The sequence below is a fragment of the Equus caballus genome, chromosome 5 (assembly GCF_041296265.1).
Source record: "Equus caballus isolate H_3958 breed thoroughbred chromosome 5, TB-T2T, whole genome shotgun sequence".
NCBI lineage: Eukaryota > Metazoa > Chordata > Mammalia > Perissodactyla > Equidae > Equus > Equus caballus.
The window spans coordinates 60,613,683-60,633,879 of record NC_091688.1 but is presented as its reverse complement, the minus strand read 5'-3'; the positions used below and the strand labels follow the sequence as shown (position 1 = coordinate 60,633,879).

The following is a 20,197-nucleotide window of genomic DNA, read 5'->3' as shown; positions in this document are numbered from 1 at the left end:
TCATGTAATGTTTTAAATTCTATTTATAATTTTAAAAGGTTAATTTCTAGTTTTAAAGACCTATTACATACTGAGTTATATTCATTGGATTAAATTTTATGAAATTGCCAATTTTCAATCTTTGTTTTTTTTTGAGCTAACGTCTGTGGCCAATCTTCCTCTATTTTGTATGCAGGATGCTGCCACAGCACGGCTTGATGAGCAGTGTGTAGGTCCGCACCTGAGATCCAAACCCATGAACCCTGGGCCACCAAAGTGAAGTGTGCAAACTTAACTCTATGCCACTGAGCTGGCCCCTCAATCATTTTTGACTTACAAAAACTGCAATATATTGTCAACCTAACACTGTATAATCACTGTCCAGCTAACAAAATGAATCCTTTTTTGGAATAAAAGTTGCTAATTCCCATTCTAAAATGTTCCTTAAGCTTCAAAATGGAGTCCAATGTTGTGAAAATTTTTAATGAAATAAATTACTTGAAAATCACATTTGAAACTGCAACTCCAATATACTGAGGTTTTTGATTTTTTAGAAAACAAACTCAGTTCAACTGAGTTGATGCAAAGCTACTGCCATTGCATCTATTTTTTCGTCTTTGAAATGAAGCGCCATGTTCATTTTTAAATTATTAAATGGCCAGTATAAAGAAAAACATCCATAATTTAATAAGTAAATTTGCTTCTAACCTGTGCTGGGGATGACATTTAAATTGCTTCATACTCTGTGATTACTCAGAGATAATTAGTCCTCTAAATATTATTGTAACGAAAATCATGGGTTTAATGAACCACACAAATTCACACCAAACAGAATCTTTATTTCTTTACTGAATATTTAAGTTCAGTATAAAAATTGTTTAACGATTGGTTAGAATTTTTAAAAGTAGTTTAGGGCAAGCCAGGCCATAAAAACGTAAAGTGAAATTAAATGTATTCATAAGAACTTGTAATAGCAGTCATAGAAAAAAGAGGATCAGCCTGGTTTTGAGAGAAAGATAGACTTCTTCTTTGCTATACAATTGCTGTTGTAAGCATTTGTTATTAAGGATCAATGTTTCTGAATTTCAGAGAAGCATTTTACAGTCTTTTATGATATATTTGTTAATAAAGTACAGAAATATGGACTCCTTGAAGGAAGAGACAGTAGAATTTCTGTGTGTGTCTGTGGTGTTCATATTTGTATCACCAGCACCAAGCACAGTGCCTGACACATGGTAGGTAACCAATAAAAGTTTGATGAATAAACACCTGGGTTGGTTGAACAAGCATATTAAAACAAAAGTGCAGGTAAAGTGCTTGAAGAGAGGCCATTTGTGGACCTTAACCTTGTCTGAGTCCTGTTTTCAGTGACTTGGATAGGGATACAGGAGACATATTCAATAAGTGCTGCAGGTTATAGAGTGTTGGTGGGACTAGCCAAGGGCATCAAGATGCTAAGTTATCTTAGACTTGGAATGATGAGTTAAAGCCTGTATGATGAAATTTTAAAGCAATAAATGCAAAGCCTTCCATTTAAGTTTTTTGACAGAAATTAATTTCACAGGTACAGGATGACAGAGATTGGACTTGGTGGCAACTTCTGTGTTAAGAACTTGGGAATTCATGTGACCACAAGCTCAATCTAAGCCAACAGTGCTTTTTTTCAAATTGTAATAAAAAATACATAACATAAAATTTACCATTTTTAAGTTACAGTACAGTAGTGTTAACTATATGCACCACATTGTGCCGGAGATCCCTAGAACTTTTTCGTCTTGCAAAACTGGAACTCTATACCCATTGAACAATAACTCCCACGGCCTCCTCCACCTCCAGCACCTGGCAACCACCATTCTGCTTTCTGTTTCCAAGAGTCTAACTACTTTAGATTCCTCACGTAAGTGGAATCACACAGTATTTGTCTTTTTGTGACTGGCTTATTTCATTTAGCATAATGTCCTCAAGGTTCATTTATGTTGCAGGATGAGACAGGATCTCCTTCTTTTTTAAAGGCTGCATAATGTTCCATTGTAAGTATACACCACACTTTGTTTATCTTTGCATACCTTGATGGACACTTGGGGTGCTTCCACCTCCTGGCTATTGTGTATAATCCTGCAATGAACACAGGTGTACAAATATCTCTTTAAGATTCTGTTTTCAATTCTTTTGGATGTATACCCAGAAGCGGAATTGCTGGATCACATTGTAATTCTAGGTTTAATTTTTTGAAGAACCTCCAGACTGTTTTGCATGGTTGCTACACAATTTTACATTCCTACCAACAGTCCACAAAGCTTCCGAGTTCTCCAAATCCTTGTCAACACTTGTTATTTGCTGTTTTCTTGATAATGGCCATCTTAATGGATGTGAGGTGGTATCTCATTGTGATTTTGCTTTGCATTTCCCTGATGATTAGTGATATTGAATATCTTTTATATGTTTGTTGGCCCTCTGTATATCTTCCTTGAAGAAATGTCTGTTCAAGTCCTCTGTCCATTGTTTTAATCAGGTTATTTGTTTTTTATGTAGTTGAGTTGTAGGAGTTCTTTACATATTCTGAATATTTTCTTTTCTTCTTCTCCCCAAAGACCCTGATACATGGTTGTATATTCTGGTTGTAGGTTCTTCTGGTTGTGTATATTCTGAATATTAATCCATTATCAGATATATGGTTTGCAAGACTTTCTCCCATTCCATAGGTTGCCTTTTTACTCTGTTGATCGTTTCCTTTGATGCACAGAAGTTTTTCAGTTTGATTTGGTTCCACTTGTCTGTTTTCGCTTTTGTTGCCTGTACTTTTGGTGTCATATCCAAGAAATCATTGCCAAATCCAATATCACGAAGCTTTTCCCCTCTGTTTTCCTCTAGGGGTTTTATGGTTTTAGTTTTTACATTTAGGACTTTAATCCATTTTGAGTTAATTTTTGCATATGGTGTAAGGTAAGGATCTTAAGATTAATTTTTGTTTGAAATTTTCTATTTTAGATTTTTTTTGTAGCCTTAACAATATTACCTTTCCAATAGAAATAAGCCGACTCAAACTAATTTGAACTTTAGAACAATGCCAAAACTAACAAAAGAACATATAATTGATTTTTTTATAGTAAAGATATTGGGAGTTTTTAGTGCATATTTGTTACAAACACGGCCTTTGGAGTCAGAGCAGCCTGAGTTGAATCCTACAGCACTGCCTATGGTGGGCGCTTTGAGCAGGTTTCCTGACCACTCCAAGCCTACACTTTCCCTTTTGTAAGAGAGAAACTAGAGTTTCTACCTTATAGGGATCTAGTGGCACCTCACCAGTTCTCGACAGGTTTAAATGAAATAAGGTCATCACAGTGTCTGGAACATGATAAACACATCATAGATGGTAGTCTGGCTGTTATTATTATTATCAAATGTTGATTTATTTAAGAATTTCTGTTCCTTCTGACGACCCCAAGATTTAGAATTTGTTTAAGAGAACAAAAGTTGAACTTTGAGAAGCTGTTAGGTCCAATTTTGCTTGTTTCTAGATATGATGGGAAGGATTTTGCAGAAATCACCCCCAGAAGCTGTCTGTTTAGCTGTTGCTTGCTCTGGAAACAACTCAAACTCTCCACCACTTGGTTAGGGCTATGCTCTCATAATGCTCTGGCTTGATGGATCCTCTGTTTAACACTCTCACGGCGACGTCTATAGCTTGTGTCTGCCCTTATTTGGAAATAACAATTCGTTTTTCCTCTGGAGAATTGTCCTTCCCTGCCACATGCAGTCTTATTAGGATTGTTAGTGAAGCTGCTTGGCGCTCCCGGGCAAAGGGATGGTCATGTGATCCACCTTGACCAATCAGACTCTTCTGCAATTTGCATTGAGTAAGAGTAATTGACACAATGTTGGGAAATGATGGAGCTGATCTGTTCCAACTGTGGAGCCTTGAAGAGGCTCTCTTTTTTTTTTTTCCTGTCCTCTGAATCTTTGGAGCTTTTCACATTTCTGTTGTTTTGAGGGCCTGTTTCTTCATTTTTTCCTGAAGTTTTCATGAACTACCTCATGTCCTTCCACAAATTTTTTTTGCCTAAGACAGCAGATTAGCAGTGTTGCTTGCACTCTGAGGGCCTGAATGGGTTTAGCACTTGTCACCTGGTACTACAGTCGACAGTTTGCCTATCCTCCCCTAGCATCATATCCCTTGGGAATAAGAACTCTGACCACTACAACATGTATAAAGTAGAGGAAGATGGGCACAGATGTTAGCTCAGGGCCAGGCTTCCTCAGCTAAAAAGAGGAAAATTGGCAGCAGTTAGCTCAGGGCTAATGTTCCTCAAAAAAAAAAAAAAAAAAAAGAAGAAGAATGTGTCAGACTAAGTAATCTTTCCATTTCTAATATAGCTTTTTAAAATTATTATCCTTATTAGCAGCTTTATTGAGATATACTTTACATACCATAAAATTCATCCATTTTAAGTATATGATCAAGTGAATTTTGGTATATTTACAAAGTTATGCAACCATCACCACAATCTGATTTAAAATAGTTGCATCACCACAAAAAGAAATCTCATACCCATTTAATTGCTTCCCATTCCCATCCCCAATCCTGGGGAACCACTAATGTACTTTCTGTCTCTATAAATTTGCTTTTTTGGACATTCCATATAAAAGGAATCCTGCGATATGTGTTCTTTTGTGTCTAGCTTCTTTCACTGACCAAGATGTTTTTGAGATTCATCCATGTTGTAAGGATCATCCATGTAGAAGCATGTATCAGTACTCTGTTCCTTTTTATCGATGAATGGTATTCTATTGTTCCATTTTTTAATCAATTCTCCACTGATGGACATATCTGTTATTTCTACTTTTCAACTGTTGTGAATAATGCTGCTATGAACACTTGCACGCAGCCTTTGTGGGGAAATTTTTTTTCATTTCTCTGGGGTAGATACCTAAGAATGAAATTGCTAGGCCATGTAGTAAATTTATGTTTAACTTGTAAGATATTGCTACACCACTTTGCAAAATGACTGTATCATTTTTATATTCCTTCATCCATGTATGAAGCTTTCTATGCTTTCCAATATTTATTATCTTCTTTATATTATGTGTATGTATGTATAGATGATATTTGTATATTATTAACATATATTATCTATATCTATCTATATAGTCTTTTTCGTTATAGCCATTCCAGTTTTTGTGAAGTGGTATTGCATTGTGATTTTAATTTGCTTTTCCCTAATGACTAACGATGTTGAACATTTTTCATGTGCTTATTAACTGTTTATATATCTTCTTGGTAAAATGTCTATTCAAGTTTTCTTTGGCCGTTTTTTGATGTGTTATTTGTCTTCGTTTCACTGAGCTATAAAAGTTCTTTGTATATCCTGGATACAAGTCCTTTATCAGATATGAGTTTTGCAAATATTTTGTCTAAGTCTATTGTTTGACTTTTCGTTGTCTTAATGATGTCTTTTGAAGTCCAGCAGGGATTTTGATCTGGATTTTGTTGACTCTGTAGATTAATACGCTGCTTATTTTTTAGGCTTAAGCCAAGACAAAAGCACCAATGTGGAATTTTTTTATAGCAGGGTAATAAGATTCATTCATAAGCACTCAGTCTGGAGATAAAGATGAGTTAGTTTCCTGTCCTATCCCAGAAGATTGATGGTCTACTTAGTTTGAGGGTGGACATGAAGGAGACAGGAAAAATACCAGATATGAGCAGGAAGGCAGAATGCCTGGTACATAGTAAGAATTCAATGATTTTTTTTTTTTTTTTTTTTTTTTTGCTGAGGAAGATTAGCCCTGAGCTAACACTGGTGCCCGTCTTCCTCTATTTTGCACACGGGACGCTGCCACAGCATGGCTTGATGAGCGGTATTTGGTCCATGCCTGGGAACAAAACCTGCAAACCCCAGGCTGCAGAAGCGGAGCATGTGAACTTAACCACTACGCCACTGGGCCATCCCCCAATGAATATTTTTCGAATGAATGAATAAATAAATGATGGAATTAATAATCAAAGATGGCTGTAATGGTTTCCTTTAGTTTTCTCTTTTTTAGTTTATTTCAATAGTTTAGTTTAAAGAACTTTAAATGTTCTTCATATGAAATAATTTCTAGACCTTCCTTGTTCTGGTTACTCTCCATGGATGCAATGTTTCTCATAGAATATGGAGACAGAATTCCACACTGTGGGCTGTGGTATATGTGGTTTGATGAGTGCAAAAGAGAGCAGACTTTTATTTCCCAACATTTGAATACTGTATTCTCCTTAATATCACCTAACATTGTACATTGTAAAAAATTTGGCACTACTGTAGCCAAAGCAAACTTGAGAAAGAAACACAAAGCTGGAGTCCTCATACTTCCTGATTTCAAAACATATTACAAAGCTACAGTAATCAAGACACTATGGTACTGGTGTAAAGACAGACATATAGACCAATGGAACCAAACAGAGAGCCTACAAATAAGCCCTAACGTCTATGGTCAGATGATCTTTGACGAGGTTGCCAAGGCTACACATGGCAAAAGAATAGGCTCTTCAACAACTGGTGTTGGGAAAACTGGATTTCCACATGCAAAAGAATGAAGTTGGATCCTTACCTTACACCCTGTTACAGAAAAATCAACTCAAAATGGATCAAGGACCTAAATGTAAGACCTAAAACTATAAAACTCTTAGAAGAAAACATAGGACAAAAGCTTCCAACATTGGATTTGGCAATGATTTCTTGGATATGACACCAAAGGCACAGGCGACAAAAGAAAAAATAGAAAAACTGGACTTCATAAAAATGTAAATTTTGTTTGCATCGAAAGATACTATTAACAGAATAAGAAAGCAACCCACAAAACGAGAGAAAATATTTGCAAATCATATATCTAATAAGGGATTGATATCCAGAATATATAGAGAACTCCTAAAACTCAACAACAAGGAAACAAACAACCCAATTTGAAAATGGGCTAACAACTTGAACAGACACTTCTCCAAAAAAGATAGACAAATGGCCAATAAACACAAGAAAAGATGCTCAACATCACTAATCATTAGGGAAATGCAAATCAAAACTACAGTGAGATACCACCTAACACCCATTAGTATGGCTACTATCAAAACAACAGAATAACAAGTGTTGGCAAGAGTATGGAGAAATCTGAACTCTTGTGGACTGTTGGTGGGAATGAAAATGGTATAGCCGCTGCAGAAAAATAGTTCCTCAAAAAATTAAAATAGAACTGTCATATGATCCAGCAATTCTACTTCTGGGTACATATCCAAAAGAAGTGAAAACAGAATCTCAAAGAGAGATTTGTACACTCATGCTCATTGCAGCATTATTCACAATAGCCAAGAGGTGGAAGCAACCCAAGTATCCACCAATATATGAATAGGTAAACAAAATGTAGTATGTGCATACAATAGAATATTATTCAGTCTTAAAAGGGAGGGAAATTCTGACTTATGCTACAACATGGATGAACTTTGAGGACATTATACTCAGTGAAATAAGCCAGTCACAAAGAGATAAATAATGTATGATTCCACTTACATGAGGGACTTAGAGTAGTCAAAATCCTAGAGACGGGAAGTAGAATGGTGGTTTCCGGGGGCTGGGGAAGGTCTGAATGGGGAGCTCTTGTTCGATGGGGATAGAGTTTCACTTTCACAAGATGAAGAGTGCTGGAGATGGTTGGTTGTAATGGTAGCACAACATTATGGATGTACTTAAATAGCATTGAACTGTACAATTGAAAATGGTTAAGGTGGTAAATTTTATATGTATTTTAACCACAATTTTTAAAAATTGGAAAAAATTCCAGAAAGTAGAATGGTTGCCAGGGCTGCGGGTGGCAAGGGTGGAAGCAGGGAGTTGTTCAACAGATATAGAGTTTCAGTTTTGGAAGATGAAAAAGTGCTAGAGCTCTATTGTACAGCAGTGTGAATAAAACAAATACTAGGAAGGTAACACTACTGAACTTATGCTTAAACATGGTGAAGACAGAAAACATTAGCTTCAGGCAATTCTACTTTCTAAGGAGCAAACATCTCCAAATGTTGTTATCAAAGAAACCAGCGCACCGTTACAGATTCGTCTGCAGGTATTGTCTCCAGGTGAAAACAACAGAAATAAAAGTCATATGATGTGTGAACCTTCAAGCTTTGTGGAAACTCAGTACCAGGTCTGAAGTAACAGCTACGCAGGAGCAGCTGTTATGCATAGTCCGTGCCATATTAATGAAGAGAACAAACAACTTCAAAATGGTCAGATATCACATGTTTATCTAAATGACAATTTACTTTCTTTTTTAGGTACAGGTATAATAAAAATGTTGAATAATCAGTCTCTAGGCTCAACCAAGAGTTCGCAGATATTTTTTTTTTGTAAGAATGGGTTTTCAGGTAGTAGAGTTTGCCATTTTTGGAGAAGTTTAAACCTTCACATAGTTTGAAAAGAAATACTCCTTCAATATTTGGTAACTACATTTCAGCATTTGAATCATTTGCAGCTTTCTTTGCCTCCTCAATTTAATTGCAAACACCTTCAACAGAGTGATAGCGAACTAATTAGCAATTCCTTTTCCTTAAAAAAATACTCCTAATCAAGGAAGATAATCATTTTTGATTAAACAACAACCAGAGTTATCAAATGTAAATTTGCAATTGATTACGGAAAAAAAATACAGTGTGTGCTTTCCCTCTTAATAACAGTAAGCATTATTTCTTTTCCACTCAGTTATATTTAGTTTCTCAGATTAGTTTAGGCTGATCCATCTTTTTTGATGATGTATTCACTATGAATGTCTATAGTATTTCCCAGAAGAATTATCCCTTTGCAAACAAAATACCCAGATGCAAAGTATGCATATGACAAAAAGAAATCTGGCAGTTGCCCAAACATTTTAATAATTTGGATGCTACTAAACTACTATAATTCAGTCTTTCAAGTCCTTCAGGGAATAGTAAGGTCATAGGGAATAATATTTAGACCTAAAAGATACAAGGCTGACTATCTCATCTTAGCAGAGAATTCTTTCATCCATTTATTTATTCATCCAGGAAAAATGTAATAAGGACCTACTGTGTTCCAAACACCATCTGAGGTTCTGGAGCTCTTGGTGGAGCTCCTGCCCTTGGTGGAGTGTACAGGCTGCTTGGCAAAACAGGAAAGCTAACAGCCAATTGCAAATCAGTAGGACGCATGTTACCAGTGGGAAATAAGCAGGGTAGGCCTACTTACTAAGACATTGAGGGAGTTAGGGAGCCCAGAAGGAGGTGCAGCCTGAGTTTAGTCCTGAAGGACCAATAGGGGTCGCGTAGGTAAGGTAAAGGGAGCAAAGATCAACACGTATAGAGTTTCAGAGGTGAGAAAACGCATGTCTTTTGGGAAGACCTATAAGAAGTTCAGCATGGCGAGAATAGAAGTGAGAGGAGAAAATGCTGAGAAAAGAGGCCAGAATGGTAAAGAAAGAATCATTTTATGAAGAACAGTATGCACCTTCTGGAGAAATTTGCATGCTATTCTGAAAGGAGTGGAGATCTACTGTAAGGTCCATTTTAATAGATTTCTTATTATACATGCAGATTAAATTTGCCTTTTCCCTCCCATATGCACTGTACTGGATTGCAAACTGGATCCGCCTCTGGTTCAGAAAATGCTGGTTAAAGTCAGAAGACGCAGGCAGTTAAATATTCTTCATTCTCAAAGTTACACTTAACTTCGATTTAAATGAATAGAAGAGATAAGAGTGATGACAGCAAGGTAACCCCAAAACTTGAAGTTGTCTTTTGAAATGTAATAGGAAAAATGACAATAAGATCAACTGTTTCTATTAATCCTTTACAGGGGTAGAGTCTAAAGCAATTAAAAGAGATTCCCTTTGGACAAAAATAGGACATTTCCTCTATATCAAAAATGAAACAAGAAAAGGAACAAACAACCTCCATCTTAAATTACCAACGGGCAGCTAAATTCTTTTGGGAAAACACAAATTCTAATCCTAGAGGCCAGAATGTATTGTCAAAATAGCACGACTATATGCGTAGGCAACATAATGGCTAGGCAAATGTTTTGCAGTAGCACAGCATATTGGTTATGAACTGTGGTATTTTGCATCAAATGCACGTAGATTTAAACCCCGATTCTGCCACTAACTGTTACTTTAGCCTCTTTCCTCATGCCTGGTTTTTCCTCAGTGCTGTTAAGCGAAAAACAAGCTGTCTTCACATCAGGTCTAAAAGAAGTGGGACTGTAAAAAAAGCAGCTGATGACATGGATCCTTTGATTATACTACACAGAGAGACATATAAACAGTTTATTATTTTCGTTGAACAAAAAATTTCTCGAATATAGAGCATGCAATTTTTTACACAAATGACAATGGTAAAAATGAGTTTCCATAATGCCATTGTGACCACAGTATTCTGAGAAAGGTGGTCTAGGAAAGCATTCTGTCAGATTCCTCTACAAAATAGCCCAGTGTGTAGATGAGTGATTAATGATAGATAGATAGATAGATAGATAGATAGATAGATAGATATTGACTCAATGTAATACCTTGTAATAAATGCCTGCTAAGTTCAAAGGGAATACAAAAGGCAGTAAGTAACACAAGGTGTGTAAGCTCCAGTAGGGCAGCAGCCATATCCTATTGTCAACTTGGCTTTTGGAAAGGTTAAGCAAAGTTTCTATAGAACTTTATAAGGCAGAATATTTCGTGGCACAATAAACGTTCCAGCCGGTACTGTGGAGGTGCAAAAGAGGGGTGATCCCATTTGGTCAGAGGGATGAAAAATGGTTTCATGAAGGAAGACACGTTTGAGATGGTTTTTGGAGGATGTGAAAAATTTTTATAAGTAAAGAGTAGTACATTTCAAACAGAGGAGAGAGCGTGGGTCCTGGAGACAGATGGACAGGGTTCAAATCTGAGTCTGCTACTTTCTAGCTATGTGATTTAGGAGATCCCTGTAACTCCCTATAACAATGTTTTCATCTGCTAAAATGGGATAATAATTCCTACCTTATACTGTTGTTGAGTTGACAAAATATAAAGTGCTTAATACAATGCCTGGACACAGTGCTCTATAAATTGCAGCTATTAATACCATTGTTAAAAGCAGAAAATCGCACAAGACAGGAAAAGGACATAGTCTATACTGGTTAAAGGGGACCACATGGAAAGATAAAACTGGAGTTAAATGTTGGGACATATTATAGGGAGCCTTGGATGCTAGACTGAAGAGTTTGAGCTTACTCCAGTAAGTAAAGACAGCTTTGATTTCTCTTGTTTTTCCACTAGATCAGAATTGACTTTTTAGATTAAGTAAGCAGTATGTAGAGTAAACAATGGGTTTAAAGTGGGAGAAGGAGAGACTGGCATCAAGGTAATTAGTTGGAATGCCATAAAAACAGTTTGGGCAGAGAAAAGAGTTTCTGACTGTTTGCAGTGGCAGTGGGAACGGATATGAGATGTAGAGGTGTAATCCATAGACTAACATAGAAAAGGAGTTGCTTTTGAGCCTTTGAAATACTGAGCATAGTGGGGTCATTCATGGGAAGTTGGAGGGACAATGGTCTGGGAAAGGAAATGAGGAGCAGAGAATGCCGACCTCCTTCTCCCACTCCAGTGAGTCAAGGGCTGGTAGAAAAAGGAGCGGTAGTCAGAGAGAACTGCCGGAGGCCCTGGAATAGAAGATCAAGTAGCCTTTCCCACAAAATAATGTTGGTTGCAAACAAAACAAAGCAAAAAATAGTAAAAGGTGTTGGGGTGGGGGGGAGGGGGGGCAAGGGAAGGGAACCTGGACAGAGAGAGTGCTGAACTGGAAATGGATGATTTAGTAGGAAGAGGTAAAAATGGGGAGGGGTGTGCTCCACACGATGGTGAAGCATATAGTTCAAAGCTGAGAAGACTATTGAAGGGATATCTTAGAACTGGGGAAGGGGTACTGTTAACGTAGTGGAATTTAATGACCATAAAAATTTGTAACCAACCTGTCTTAAGGTTCCAACTAGCTTATTTGTATCTACAAAATTCATTCCTTGGGAGGCAGATGGTAGGCATGATCTGATGGTTGAGTCACAATTTCACCTGGTTCTGGTCCTACCTTTGTGGAATTCCTTCACTAGACTTATTATTTTATCCACCAGGCTACTCCTTTCAACTCTCTAAAAACTGCTATAGGTTTTCTAAGTTGTTCTACTTCTGCAAATGAGGTCAGAAATAGAGGCAACAGAATACCTCAACAACATGAGAAGGTAGAAAAGAAGTGGTCCCCAGAAAAATAGGTCAGTGGATAACAAACACCAAGAGGTAATAGATATTTGCTGTAGAATCAGGTCATTTGTGAGAACCCATGTCAAGCCAAGAGGAAAGAAACTTGGTAAGCTTGCTCACAACTCCCCAGAACCTATTAATGATGCAGGACCCTCGACACCACAGAACTGTCCAAAGTGTGAACCCTGAATTCTGTAGTGGCACATGTCAGAAGGAAGAAAGGTATAAGAAAATGACTCTCTGTATATTTTACTTAACAGGAATGAAACATTTTTGTGTCAAGCACTGTGTTAGATAGGCTCCGGAGACACAAATATTAGTAAGAAGTCCCCATTCTTAGTAGCTTCAATCCTGTAGGCTTCCTTGGGAAATGCATAGACAAGGCAGAAAAAAAAATCAGCACAAATACATGCAAAGTTACTTATAAAAGCATCAGAAAGAACATTACTGAAAGACATGGGACCCATAAAGATTCAGGCCCTGCACCAAATACAGATCAAGGGAGACCAGCTTCACAGTCAAGCAAAACTGCTCTCTTAGAAGCAGAAATATTTTTAATATAAGGAAAATTATCTACATGGAAAGCTGCTTTTTTTTTTCTCCCCAACGCCCCGGTGCACAGCTGTATGTTCTAGTTGTCCTAGTTCTTTTAGTTCTTCTATGCGAGCCCCCACCATAGAGTGGCAACTGACGGACGGGTGGTGTAGTTCTGCCACTGGGAAATGAACCTCGGTCGCCAAAGCAGTGAGAGCACTGAACTTGAACCACTAGACCATCAGGGCTGGCTCAGAGAGCCGCTTTTAAAGCCAGACAAATGTATTTTAACATAAGTAAAACCATGCACATCTTGTTGGAGACAGCAACTATTTGGCATTTCAATAATGAACATTAGAAAGTTCTTTCTTGATGTGCTGTAACAATGTAAATGTTGCCTGACCCTGTAGTAAGCACAGCAGGTGTTCTAAAGCCTGTCTCCAAAGAGAGCCAGCAATGCCAATGAGTTCAAGTCTATGAGGTCAATCTTTGGATGCAGCCTTGCCCAGAAGTCCAGCTGACAGGAGAGGGAGGGAAGACAATGAAGGAAGGATGATGGGAGTTTTCCTCTTCATTCTGTTCTTCAGAAGTGGGCTCTTCCTCCCACCATAGTCCCATAATGCTTGAGGACTCAGGAGGCATCAGACAGAAGGAAAGCCTTGGGAAAATGAACAGCCAGTCTTTCCATACCATCCCCTCACCGGGACTCAGGCTCCATCAAATCCTGACATTCTGTACTTCTTTCTCGTTGTCACTGCTCTTGCTGTTCCAAAGAGACTTTGCTCCTTCAGCCTGAAAATCACACTGAAAATTATGAAACATTTGTTACTGGAATCCACAGGAAAATAAGGTTTGATACACAATATGTTACTTAACGGCAAACTCTGTGAGAACAGAGTTTTTAAATTTCCGGAGATATTTGTAATCGTCCCAGCACAATCATGAATGAATTTTCCAATAGTAGATTGGATACAAAGGCATTCGTCTAGATGCAGATGCAGAAAATGCAGTAGTTCTTGAAATTTTCCCTTTGGAAGGAAAATATAGGTTAACCAATCATAATAGTGTTTGCAAATGTATAACAAAGTTTAAAAACTATTAAGAGTAGTGGTAAAAGGTAAACTGGTAATAATGAGCAAAACTTGCTTATAAGATTATTAAGATTAATCAAGAAGAAATTTTACAATGAGAATATGAACTAGCCTCCCAAAGGCAGTAATAAAAATATATTCTTGTAAATATTTAAGAATAGCTAGTCATGGTCTTCATGAATATTCAGCAGGACAATCTGCCACTGAGAAAATGAAGATGAGGTGGAGAACGCTATGACCTAGTGCGCTGGCCTTCAGTTTTAGGATTACATCAGTTTTTTAAAAGCCATCTCCCTTTATTCACATTTACAAGAAGTCAGCAGCCAAAGTCTACTTAAAAAAAAAACAAAAGAAAAAACAAAAAACAAAAACAAAAACAAAAGAACTTGAAATGCTCAGATATTCTCTCAGAGAGTACATATAGGCTGTAACCTCATTACACAAGACCCAACAAAACATAGCTCTCCCTAGAGGGTAATAGGAGCTTAGAACTCTGTGCTGTGATAACAGGACAGAGCCTTTCCTGAGAAAAGCATAAACATATAGATTACTTGAATTTGAATGGAATCACAACACAGTGGAAGTGAATTTCTATTATGTTGGCTCTTTCCAAGGTAGCTGTAGAAAGTACGATATACTCTTTTTAAAATGTTTAAGTTATACATTATTTCCAAAGCTTTTGATTTTCCTTAAGCTTCCCTATGTCCTGTCTTTAAACTGCTTTCTCTTATACATTTTCTTGCTCATTTCACCAAACAGCATCGTTAACCAAGTGCTCCTGGAATGATAATATATAGCATTAGACAGCAATGGCGTGCAGTGGCTGTGTGTCTGCTGTGTGTGAGAGGCAGAACAACAGATTTAGTTGCACTTACTTGTCGTGTCTCCTTAGTTTCCCCTGGTTGTGACAATTTCTCAGTCTTTCCTTGTTTCTTATGACCTTGACAGTTTTACGGAGTATTGGTCTGGTATTTTGTACAGTGTCCCTCAGTTTGGGTTTGTCTGATGTTTTCCTTATGACTAAACTGGGGTTGTGAGATTTCGGAAAGAATCCCACAGAGGTGAAGTGGCCTTCACATCACACATATCAGATGAACATGACACCCACACAACATCACTGGTGGTGTCATCCTTCATCGTTTGGTTAAGGCAGTGTTTGCTGAGTTTCTCTACTGAAAGTTAATATTTTCCCCTTCCCATACTCTATTCTTTGGAAGGAAGTCAATAAATTGAGCCCACACTCAAGGGGAGCAGAGGGGTGGTTTATAAAAATCTGAATGTGTAACGAAGCTCCTGTCTTTCATTCAAATTCAATTCAATAAACTTTTAAAACACCACAAAGAGAAATATTTTGGAGATCTATACAGCAACAATCATAATCCTTAGTAGCTATGGGTATTAGCATCATACAGAAAGACACAAACTTTAATCCTTGTGATGATTATAGATACTAAGAGATGGTTATCTTTACCTTACCTGAGTCATTATTAAAATGCCTGTTTATTTTTCTCAGCTCTTTTTAACATCTGATGAAATCCCTGGGTGAATTTTCTTCTGAGACTCAACATCCTACAATGCAAATTGTACACAAGCTAAAAATGCATCTTCATATAATTGTACTCTGGGGTCACACAACATTTAAACGCACATTGCCAAGAATGTTATTTGTCTGCAGAATCATAAATGCACAAATGAATTACTCTCTTTCAATGGTCATGTGTTTATAAATTTTCTCAAAGGTGTCCAACTTAGTAAATAGCTTGCTACCTTACATGTAAGGGCATTGTAGTTCATCATTTTCGTTAGAATCAATGGTGTCGTGCTACCTTTTAAAATGTTTGTACTTTAGGGGCCGGCCCCCAGGCTGAGTGGTTAAGTTTGCACGCTCCACTGCGGCCGCCCAGGGTTTCGCTGGTTTGGATCCTGGGCGCGGACATGGCACTGCTCATTAGGCCACGTTGAGGTGGTGTCCCACATGCCACAACTAGAAGGACCTGCAGCTAAGATATACAACTATGTACCTGGGGGTATTTGGGGAGATAAAGCAGGAAAAAAAAAAAAAAAAGATTGGCCACAGTTGTTAGCTCAGGTGCCAATCTTTAAAAAATAAAAATAAAAATGTTTTTATTTTCAATTATGGTTTGTTTGGTTTTTTTCATTCTACTGGCTTTCCTTAACCTTTGAGTAATATTTTAGTTGACACAATTCATATAGCAGGCAACAAGATGAAAATGTGTTCTTTTCAATTTAGTGGAATTATATGACCATCTTGCAAATCTCTAATTAAGATCTCGAATTGGTTACGTTTTCCTAATTTGGTGATTTATGTCTCTCTTTATCCTGATCAAATTATGTCATCATAAAGATATAGTTGTAGTAGTTAGAAATGCATATCAATGTGATAAAATTTTCTTCTAAGGTTTTATTTACTTATTTATTTTTTTTAACATTCATTGATACCTTAAGACAATATCCTAGATGCTGTGGAGAAAAGAATGCAAGGAGCTTACTTTCTAGTAAAAAAACTCAAATGTTTACAAACATTATTATAATATAAGGTAGAAAACATTAAGTAACATGGAAGAGGTACAAATGAAATATAATAAAAATAGAAAGCGATAAGGAGTCACAGAGGTTCTTTAGCAGGCAAATAACAAGACCAGATACGTACTTTAGAAAAATAAATTTTAGTAGCATTGTACTGGATTAATTTTAATGGTAGAAGAGAAGCAAACGAGGATGGAGAGGGGAGAGACTGGGACAAAGAGATGGATAGAAAACCATTCGTATTAAAGAGGTAATGTGAACTAAGGTATTGGCAGTAGAAAGAAGGAAAAGATGTGGATCCAAGAAATACTGCAAAGGGGAAACTGAGGCACAGTTATTGATTGAATATGGGGAATGAGGGGTAGGAAAGATTCAAATAAAATTTTGATTCTTCGAGAAAGGAAATGTGGTGCCAGCAATAAAAATGTAGAAGGAGCATTTTATATTTTTTATTTATTTATATTTCTTTGCAACATTTTTTCACAATGTATTCTGTATGCACTGAGAGCTAGCCTAGTACATTAGAAGATTTCCTTATCTTTATATTTCCCTTGTGATTCCCTCGTTATAGCAGCTTCTACTCCTTTCTGGCATAAGTTGCGGTATAAATAAATGAATATGCATTCATTATGCTTGATTATATAATTGTGGCTTCCCTCTCAGCAAATGTCTCAAGGTAGTAATGTAATGGCTTCTGTTCACAGCTAAAATCTAAGTTTTTTTTTGAGATATTTTCGAGCTATATGGTGTTTGTTACACATTTTGTAACATCTAACTTTCTTAGCAATAAATAGTAACTTTCTACAGAAAGCAGTTTTTTCATTTAATTTGGAATCAAGTAAACTAAGAACTATTCTTTTTTTCCTTAAATAGGCATTAATGACATTTTTCAGTAACCAAACCATCGTTAAGACTTATCCTTTAGAATCAAATTACTTCTCATTTCTGTGTTAACATTATATGAACCTTTCAATAATAATTATAACAATACAAGCACCGCTAATACTTACGGAGTATTAACCATCTTCAAGGCACTGTTCCAAGTGTCTTTTACATATAATCTTAAGAATAATTCTTTGAAATAGGTATTATTAGAATCCCATTTTACAGACGACACACAGCGAAGTAAAGTAACTTCCACAAGGTTACATGACAAGTAACCATGGGAACCAGAATTGGAACTCAGGGCGTCTGGTTCCAGATCCCATGTGCTTGGCAGCTCTGCCCTCAGCCGCTTCCTCTGTGTAAGAGTCAAGTTAGTCCAGGCTTACACTTAGTGGGATACTTTGCTCTGCCATGTATCTCAAATTTTCCTGAAGTTGGGTCTATTTTAATAAAGAAAAGAAAAAATCTGTGATGTCCATTGGCATCCTCAGAGGTCTTAATCATCAAAATCCTGCAAAAACATAAGTCCCTACATACCAAGACATTTGATTTATAATTTTAAAATGTTCATTTCCTGTGGATAGCTGCAGGAAAGAAGAGTTCTTTGTTTTTAAGCTGAAAGTAGTAAAAAGAGAAAGCGAAAACCAATTGAGTTGATTTTCAGTCAGTAAAGCATATACAAGAGTCAGGAAGGTAAATCAGGTGTCTGAGGTTCATTACTACAGTCAAACGGGATTCCACACGCTGTGAGCCCACTGCTTTGGAACGAGGAGCTGGAGGCCAGAAGAGGAGGCTTTGTGGAGACATCGATCTCAGCAGAGGTTGTTCAAGATGAAATGTTGACAGCTCTCCTCATGGATGCCTGTAAGAAACATAAATCTTTTATTTAATTCAAAAATATGAAAGGACTGAGTTATTTCTGAAGATATGGAAGTCTGAAAATACATTTCGTCAAGAACTCATTCACCAAATGCCTTTATGGAAAATATCTTCATAGATCACATGCCCTGAAAAGATTACCTAACACATCTCAAAAATTCATCAAGTGAATGGGCCCTGAATCATCGGATCTTCATCCGTTATGCTTTTGCTTACTTTGTGCATTTTGCTGAGTTTGGACCACGAAACTAAGCAAGGCCGCTGCATGCATGTGTGCTCACATACGTACACACATACAAACACACACTCACACGGTATTTTTCTGTGTCTTGGACAATATTAGATAACCTAAGACAAGATGAGGTTAAAACTTTTAATCCTATTTTTTATTTCAATTTACAATATTCCCCCATATTAAATTGGATATGTCACACACTTTGTCCTCCAAGATTCCCAAAAGCTAAATAACTTTCAATGCAAATTATATTCTATTCAATACACTCACATACACACACATACATATAGTTGCACAGAAACTAATTTCCCCGACTTTTAAATCTTAAAGCAGGATAGGTTAAAAAGTTCGAAGTTCTGGAGGCCAGCCTGGTGGCACAGCGGTTAAGTGGACATGTTCTGCTTCAGCGGCCTGGGGTTCACTGGTTCGGATCCCAGGTACGGACATGGCACCGCTTGGCAAAAGTCACTCTATGGTCGGCGTCCCACGTATAAAGTAGAGGAAGATGGGCATGGATGTTAGCTCAGGGCCAGTCTTCCTCAGCGAAAAGAGGAGGATTGGCAGCAGTTAGCTCAGGGCTAATCTTCCTCAAAAAAAAAAAGTTCCAAGTTCTGCTTATTTCTTATCTGGGATCAGTCGCACTTAGAGACATCTAATATTATGGAATTTTGTGCAAAGGTCATATTATTTTGAAGGTAGGAGATTCTGCATCTAAAGCTGCTGAAGGATTTCATGCCAACATAAGTTTTCTCTAGTTTCCTGAATCTGCTATTTTCTGCAATTCTTAAAGAGGAGGGTATGGAAGGATGGCAGAGTAGAGGCATGTGTATTTTGGAAATTGCTTCAAAAGTGGTAGAATCAAGGAGAATTAAATTAAATAGTGAAGTGTCTCTCAGAGTATTGTTAGTAGATCTCAAAAGCTGATTCCTGCATCACCAAGGAACTTTTTCTGGCTGCCCCAGATCTCTGAACCAGAAAATCTAGGAGTGGAGCCTAACAATCTGTCCTTTATCAACCCATCCAGATGATTCTGTTTGGTGCTCAAGTTTTGGAACCACCAGACTAGAATCACCTATACCAGAATTACCTGGGGTGCTTGTTTAAAATTGTAGATTAATGGGCCCTACTCCACACCTTATTCTTTAATGGTGAAACCCAGGAATCCATGATTTGAACAAGTTTTCCAGGTGATTCTTATGCACACTAACATTTGCAGATCACCGAACCCATAGATAAATCAATCAATCAGTTGGTGATGGAAAGGAAGCAGTTTCAAACAGATTTCTCTGGAGGTGACTTCACACGGTGGAAAGATCACTGGTCTTAGAGTCGGACTAGCCTGGGTTTGAATTCCAGATATGCCTTATACTGCTTATGTGATCTTCAACAAGTTATGCAAACTTTCTCAGCCTCAGCTTCCTTATCTCCAAAATGGGCTTAATAATACTTTGCTTACTCCATTTTGAGAGGATTAAATAAGATGGGGTATATACTCTGCATAGTGTCTCTTACACTTGAACAGACATTAATCTCTTTCTTTTCTATACTTTCCTTTTTTGAATGTTTTCTAGCCCATTACTGTCTGGTGCCTGGCACTTTGCTCAGTGATTTTTGCTGAATAAACACAGGGTCCAATGCAAAATTTTTGGGTTAGAGTCCCAGCTCCACTGCTTATTAGCTATGAGACCATGAGTGAGTTATTTGACTTCTCTGTGCTTCAGCTTCAGTATCTTTAAATTGGGGATAAAAATAATATTTACCTCCTAGGCTTATAGCGAGGATT

At 37.2% G+C, this 20,197-nt stretch overlaps 1 long non-coding RNA gene across 1 annotated transcript; it reads right to left on the bottom strand.

Moving 5' to 3' along the window:
• Positions 1–13,041: 13,041 nt before the first annotated feature.
• LOC111773398 (uncharacterized) lies at positions 13,042–17,573 on the bottom strand. Its single transcript, XR_002807765.2, has 3 exons — positions 17,426–17,573; positions 15,345–15,437; positions 13,042–13,805 (listed from the first exon to the last, which is right to left on the bottom strand). It is a non-coding gene; the product is annotated as an uncharacterized lncRNA (long non-coding RNA).
• Between the last annotated feature and the right edge of the window lie 2,624 nt (positions 17,574–20,197).